Genomic DNA, 7,941 nt, shown 5'->3' with positions numbered 1-7,941 from the left:
ACCCACCTCCAGGACCCACAGCCTCAGGGCTGGGCACATCAGAACCCCCCCCCCAAAACCTCCAGAACCCACCAATTTGATTAGGGTACCCCCTGCCCAGTCACCCAGAGGCCGCCTCCTCCCACAATGCCCCTTCAGCTCCAGCTGCAATCTCCCCACACAGACACCCCATCCCCTACCCCAGCAACAGTTACCTCACTGTGTCTGCTAAGTGGATAGAAAGTTATCACTGCCCCCTGCTGGCCAGTCACCCGGGCAGAGGGATCCCTGGGGGGTGCTGCTTTAACAGGAGAATGGAAGGCCTGGCGGGCAAGAAAGGTCCATGCCCTGTCACTAGCTACATCTTCGCACTGCGGGAAGCAACCCCTCCCAGAGACCATTTGTCATGGGCTTTGGGACACTTCTGGACCCAGGCTGCACTCAGAGTGACCTCCTCACCCAGTGCCAGCTGGAGAAAAGAAAAGGGTCCAGCCGACTCTCCTGTTACCAGCTGGGAACCACTGATCCCCCAAACAGGGGGAGGCCTCTGGATTTGATGGGTATTAAATCCGTTTAGAGAGGAAAGTGGAAAATCAGAGGGATTTTATATCAGTTGTTGATATGAGGTAAAATCTGAGTGTTTCACATCAATATCTGATAACTGAATAGAGAGAAAATGGGCAACATTTGCCAATATTTTATATCCATGTTCAGGAATCTGAGAAAAGGTGTAAATCTGAGATTTTCTTAGTATTTTATAATTAGAGAGACAGGGAAAAATCTCAGGCCATAGTCAATTAGAAATAGACAATTAGAGAAAAAGTGGGGCTTAGGATAATTTTTATCAATATTTGAGATTTGCAGAGAATGTGTGTCAGAAACTACACAATTAATAACATGAGAGAGGGGAGGGATAGCTCAGTGGTTTGAGCATTGGCCTGCTAAACCCGGGGTTGTGAGTTCAATTCTTGAGGGGGCCATTTAGGGATCTGGGGCAAAAATTGGTCCTGCTAGTGAAGGCGGGGGGGAGCTGGAAGGCTCCCTGGATAAAGGAAGGGGGGAGCAGCAGGTGACTGGCAACTGAGGCCTGGGGGAAACAGTGTTGGTAGTTTGGGGTCAGTGGGTGGGATTGAGAAACCCTGATATTCTATGAACACCACCAAGATCTGAGGGGATTTTATATTACTGTTAAATAACTAGAGGGAAAAGGGGGGCTGTTGGACTGGATTTTATATTACTATCCAATACATATACAGAAAGTGATGGCTCCCCCCACCATTCCCACAGGCAGCAGGGAGCCCTGTGAGGAGCTGCTTTAAGAGGGCAAAGGGGGGTGGGGGAGCTGGCAGGTCCCTGGAGGAGGAAAGGGGGCAGCAGTGGGGGATGGGCAGGTGGCTGTGGTGGTCGTTAGGGGCAGTAACTGGGACTGGGAAACCGGGGTCCGGGCAGCCCCCACGGGGGACACGTGCCCCTCCCGCCCCCCCCCCCGGCAGAGAACCGGCATCTCACCCCCCCCCCCCCGCCAGGGGCAGCCACGTGCTGGGGACTGACCCAGGGCAACAATTTCCCACCGAGACAAGGACAAATCGCTGCAGGTAAAACGGGGGGGGGGGGAACCCCCATAGGAGAGATTTTAAATGGACATTGGAGACTCATGGAGAGACCGGGGGGGGGGACAGGGGAGCCGAGAGAGCGGATCACGGGGGGGGGGCGAATCTCCCCGGATGTTACAGCCCGAGCGAGACCCCGAGAGAGAAACGGGGCAGAACCGGAGAGACTCTGTACCGGGGGCGAGAGGCGCCAACAGGGACAGGAGCCAATTAACTCCCCGCCGCTTCCCCCCCCGCATCCCACCGAATTTCCGGGCTGCCCAGAGACAGTTCAACCCCCGGCTTCTGCCCCCCCCATCCCAGCGGATCCTGCTGCAGCTCCCGGGGCCGAGGCGGCTCCGAGGCTTCTCCCAGGTTCCCCGGGGCAGAGTCACGTGCCCGCCCCCCCCCGGGGTCTCTCACTCACCGGCTCACACGGAGGCGGCAGCAGCAGCTTTATTCTCCCGCCCCCAGCGGGGCTCGCACGGAGCATGCGCAGTTCCAGCTCCTGACCTCCTCCTCACCTGGGCTGGAGAGGGCAGACGCGCCCCCGGGGCAGGCTGGGAGATGTAGTTCCGGACTCTCCCTGGAGCGGAAGTGACGTCACCGAGGGAGACTGAGTCGGTCTGGGAACGCGCGCGGGGCGCTGCGGTTCTGCCTGGCTCGTGCGGGGCCGTTGGAGCCTCTCCCGGGCCGGAGAAGGTTTGTGCCGCTGGGGCTCTGGGCATGCGCAGATCGCGGCAGGAGAGACCTTCATTAACCGCCCCCCCCCCGCTCCCGGGGGGGCTGGGAAAGGGGCGGGGGGGGGAAGTGTCGGTGCAGCCCGGACATGGCCGGGGGGGGGGGAGCCGGTGACCCCCCGAGGAGCGGGGAGAGAAAGGGGGGGGCTGAGATCCCCTCGGATTTACCGCTGCCCCCCCCGTGGGGACCCCCCGCCCCCTTTCTCCCTAGAGAGCTGCGAGCAGCCCCCAGGGTGACCCCCCCTCCCCCAACCCCTGAGAAGTTCCCTGTTCCCCCCCCCCCCGATTGTGCCCCATTTTCTCTCCCCTTCGCCAATGGCCAGTTCAGGTCTCAGGTTTGGGGGGTTTCCCCCCATTTCCCCTGCAGGGATTTGTCCTTGTGCGGGTGGGAAATGGTTCCCCCGAGTGATTCCTGAGCTGGGCAGAGGGTGACTGGGCAGAGGCTGGGGGGGCCCTGAGACAGGGACACCTCTGGGCTGGGCGGGGGGCGGGGCCTCTCTCTGCTGGCAACGGGGCCTGGGAAGGGCCAGGAAGGGGAGGGAGGAACAAGCGTCCCCCATGGAGACGGCCCAGCCCCAGGTTTCCCAGTCCAGCTACTTCCCCTCCCGCACCCTGCCCAACCCAGCAGCCCCCCCCCCCCCGTGCCTCCTCCATCACCTGCTAGTCACATTCCCAGATCCCATTGCCAGCCCCTCCCCACAGCCAGTGACCTTCTGACTCCAGCCCCCTCCTTTCCCCTGTGAAAGCCACATCACCCAGGGCTCCCTGCCGGCCATGGGAATGTGAGGCAAGAAGAATCCATCCCAGTCTGTTGTTGATTTAATATCGCTGTATAATCCCCTCAAATTTCCCCTCTTTTCTCTTGAGTGGTTGAATGGTGACATAAAATCTCCCCAGATGTTGGTGCTTCTCTCTTATGTTGGCAAATATTTAGTTTGTGCCATTTTCTCCTCAGTTCTGAAATACTGATATCGAATTCTCGAAAATCTTCCCGCTTTTCTCTCCAGGTGTGTGACTGAGATCAGGGCTCTTATCGTACTGAGCGTGGCCCTGTTCTGCCAGGCGCTGCAGAGACCCCAGCTGAGATCTGGGCCCTGATCTGCCAGGCGCTGCAGAGACCCCAGGTGAGATCAGACCCCACTGTTGTGCCAGGTAAAACTGAGACCTGGACCGAGATCACGGCCCCCCTTTGTGCCAGGCAGTGCACGACTGCGACCCAAACTGCTGCCTCCATTGTGCTGGGCACTTCAGACACCTCGACTGAGATCTGTGTCCCCGTTGGGTCTGGCCCTGCACTGACCCTGACCCAGATTACGCCCCGCTACTGTAGTGGGCACTGCACAGACCCTGACAGAGATCCTGGCCCCACATTTTGCCAGGTGCTCCAGGGACTCCAAACAAAATCCGGGATCCTGTAATGCCAGGAGTTGCAGAGCCCCCAGCTGAGATCAGTCCCCCTGTTGGTCAGGGCTCTGCACAGACACTGACCAAGGTCAGGGTCCCCATTGTGACAGGTGCTGAACAGACACCCAGGGTATCTCTACCCTGCCATTAACCCCCCCTTTCCCCCCCCACCCCAGCTGGCCCATGGCAGCTGCCTCAGGCTCACAGGGCTCAGGCGAAGGGGCTGGTTAATTGCAATGTAGATGTCTGGGTTGGGCTGGAGCCAGGTTGTAGGACCCTGCGAGGTGGGAGGGTGCCAGACCTTGGGCTGCAGCCCCAGCTGGAACATGGACACCACAGTTAAACTGCCCTGCAGTGCCGTGTGCGTCAGTCAGCGGGCACGGGCCAGCCGCCGGTGTCTGACTGCAGTGTGGACATGCCCACAGGGGCCTTGCCCCAAAAAGCTCAGAGGCTAAATAGGCCAATGGTGGGAGGCGAATCTCCATTTTACAGATGGGGAAACTGAAGCTCTGAGAGCTGAAGTAATTTGCTCAAGTTTGCATGGAGAATTTGGGACAAAACTGGGAACTGAACCCAGATTGTTTGAATTCTTGCCTCTCCCCTTAACCCTAAGCCCAGCGTGTGTGTGTACAGCTTGTTTTGGTCTGTGTTTGCCTTGCATTGGCTTCCAAGGGAGGCTGTGGCATTTCCTTCACTGGAGGTTTCTAAGACCAGGTTAGAGATACACCAGTCTGGGAATGTCTAGGGATACTTGGTCCTGCCTCAGCACAGGGGGCTGGAGTAGACGCCCTCTCAAGATCCCTTTCAGGCCTACACTGAAATATTTCTGTTTTGTGCTGTGTCCTGTTCTATGCTGAGCTGTTTTGCATGATGCCATTTGTGACTGCACCATGTTGTGTTGCATTTGCCTCAGTGTATTTGGTGCCTGTGTTGTGCTGGTTTGAGTTCAGCTCTTTTTCATTGTGTAATTTGGTCCTAGGGTGTATTAGTTAGCATTGTGTTTTCTTTTCCTTTGTATTGCCATTTTATGCTGTGGTTTTGGTTTTTTTCCTGAATTGCCTGACATGTGGATTTTACTCTGTACGTTGTGTTTTATACGTATCTATTTCATAGCATCAGAGACATGTAGTGCTGGGCAGGAGCTCAAGATGTTATCAAGTCCAGCTCTCTCTGCGGGGGCAGGACCAAGTCTGTGTAGATTCCCTCTGACAGAGCTTTGTCCTACCTGCTTGTCACGGAGTCCCCGGGTGATGCTCTGTAACTGCTCCCCATCAAGCCAGGCAGGACTTTGGGGAGCCTCCTCTCCCTCGGAGCAGACTGTCTCCAGGGTAAGAAGCTCACACGGCTTCACCTCCTGTGTCTCTCCTTGGAGCATTCAGCATCCTCTGCCCTTCCATGCATTTCCAGGGGCGTCCTGGGGAAGCCAGAGGGTCCTGCCCCCCGCACTTCACAGTCAGACGTGACTCTCAGCCAGCAAGTAACACAGAGGTTTATTCGATGACAGGAACACGGGCTAAAACAGAGCTTGTAGGTACAGAGAACTGGACCCCTCAGCCGGGTCCATTCTGGGGCCCAGCGAGGCAGACCCCCACGTCTGCCCTCACGCCTCATCCCCAGCCAGCTCCCAAACTGAAACCCCCTCCAGCCCCTCCTCCTCTGGGCTTTGTCTCTTTGCTGGGCCGGGAGGTCACCTGATCTCTCTGTTCCCCTTTAGCCAGCCCCTTGCGGGGGGGGGGGGAGCCATTTGTTGCTAGGATACAAAGTGTCGGCCATTGATGCACACTGGGGACTTAAGAAATGCCATGGGGAAACTGAGGCACCCACACAGTATTCAGAGGAAACATGAAGAACAGCCCCACTTCGTCACACGGCTCTTAAAAACTTCCAGGGACAGAGACTCCCCAGCCCCCCTTGTAAGACCCTTTCCGAGCTGAACTGCCTCAGCTCCGGGGACCCCCTCCCCAGATCTGAGTGGTGAGCAGCTCTGGGGAGAGAGGAGACCCCCGCGAGTGGGCAGCTGGGTCAGTAGCCTGAAGTTGGGAGGTGAAACATTGACGTGTCCCAGGTCCCCCAGGCTGCCCTGACCGAGCTGGAACTAGATCCCGGTGCTAATGCCCCCGCCCTGCTGGTTGGGGCACTGAAGGGCTCTGCCACACTGGGGTTTTAGGCACTGGTGCAAACTCTCAGTATAGACAGAATTTACACTAGTGCACTCGGATTGGCACTGGTGCACCATGTCCCAGTTTGAAGGTTTGGGATGTGGGGGGACAGTGACCTCTCTGAGGCCTGGGGCTGGCTGAACAGTGCAGCTGGTAACAGAGGGGCAGCAGTGAGTGCTGGAGAGATGAGCCAGGAGCACAGCCCCACAGGGCTGGACACTGACTTCTCCTGACCCAGGACACCCCCCACCCCCAGCTGTGTGCAGGGACTGCAGCTGAGCTGCCCTGCCAAGACAGCCTGTGCATCCATGAGCAAACCACCTCTTCCTGCAGCCTAATGCAATGGGGTCTGGGACCTTTCCAACCTGCGGGTGATGGGGCTCGGGCATTAACGGGGTCTGTTCCTGGCTCTGTCCCTGACCTGCTTGGTGGCCTTGGGTAAGTCACAGCCCCTCTGTTTTCCTCCTACCCATTGTCTACTTGGACTGTGATCTCTTTGGGGCAAGGACTGTCCCTCTCTGTCTGTGCAGTGCCCAGCACCATGCGGGTGCTGATCTCAGTCAGGGTCTCTGCCATACGCAGCACGATGGGGCCCTGATCTCCATCAGTGTCTGTGCAACGCAAGCCACAGTTTATAGACTCACAGACTTTAAGGCCAGAAGTACTAACCCTTCCCTGTGTCTACTGGAAATACCTCGCCTGATGCATCCTAGGACTGCATTAGCCTATTTCATGGCCACACCACACTGGCAGCTCATAATTACCCTGTGATCAACCAATACACCCAGGTCTTTCTCCTCCTCTGTCACTTCCAACTGATAAGTCTCCAGGTCATTGTAAAAAATTCTTGTCAATCATCACTAAGTGCATAATTTTGCAATATTAATTTTCATCCCATTTCTCTCACTCCAGCTTTCAAGGTCATGCAGTTCTTCTGGTATGATTTTCTTGTCCTCCATAGTGGCAATCCCTCCTGGCTTTGTGTCACACTCCCACTTCTTGTGCCAAGGTCACTAATCAAAATGTTGAATAAGATTGGTCCCAAAACTGATCTTTGAGGAACTCCACTAGTAACCTGCCTCCAGCCTGACAATTCACCGTTCAGTATGACCCCCTTGTAGACTCTCTTTAACCAATTCTTTATTAACCTTTCAGCTCTCATATTAATCCCCATTTTCTCCAATTTAACAGCACATTCCACGTGGGAAACTAATCAGATGCCTGTATCAAATGCCAGGTTTCTCTGGCACCATCTACCTTTTGTAACACCATGTTTTATTTATTTATAGTGTTGAAGGCTGGGAGGAACTGTTAGCAATGGGCTGAGACTGGCCATGTGGAGGTTGAGGAGGGGATGGGATGTTGGAGGTGTATCTGGGATTTTGTTTTGTAGGAGTCCATGTCTCTGCTCCCTGTGGCCATGGTGCCTTCTGTACCAAAGCAACACGTCAGCAGAGCAGACGCACACACCATCTGGAACACGCAGCATTCGCTGCCAGACGGGCTGGGCGATTTTTCAGGGACCCAGCTTGATATGCCTGGCTGGGGTGGGTTCAGTTGGGCGGGGGTCTGGGGCTCTGATAGTTTGGGATGTTCCTTTTTGCATAGTCAGTTATTTCCATTTATTGTTTTACCCTCACCTGTGCCTGATGCCGCTCCCTTCTTAACTTGCTTTGGTTATTTCAGTTCCAGTTTGTAAATGGGATCTAAGAATTGCAAAGCTGAATGAAAGATAAACAAACAGAACCATTCGAATGTTGGCCCACAGCTGGTAGAACGGTACCTAGTGCGGTCGGCTGTAATGACCAGGTTCCATACAGCATTTTCTGGTGGGGCAGATAAAGCAATGCCAAAGAGCCAAATGCACATTTTAGGGCGAAAGGGCTCATCAGGTGTTTGCTCTCCAGCATGTCACCAGCCAGAGCTTGCAGTCTTTCAGGAGTGGTGCGCTGGGTTGTATTTAGGAATCTCAAAAGAAAAGGTGAAGACGGCTGCTTCACAATATCCAATGAAATCTTGCAAACAATTATACAAATGGACCCTACTGCTATTAAAACAACATGGTATTAA

This window comes from Mauremys mutica, unplaced genomic scaffold (genome assembly GCF_020497125.1).
Source record: "Mauremys mutica isolate MM-2020 ecotype Southern unplaced genomic scaffold, ASM2049712v1 Super-Scaffold_100320, whole genome shotgun sequence".
NCBI lineage: Eukaryota > Metazoa > Chordata > Testudines > Geoemydidae > Mauremys > Mauremys mutica.
The sequence above is the reverse complement of the archived record's forward strand: the minus strand, read 5'-3'. Positions refer to the sequence as shown.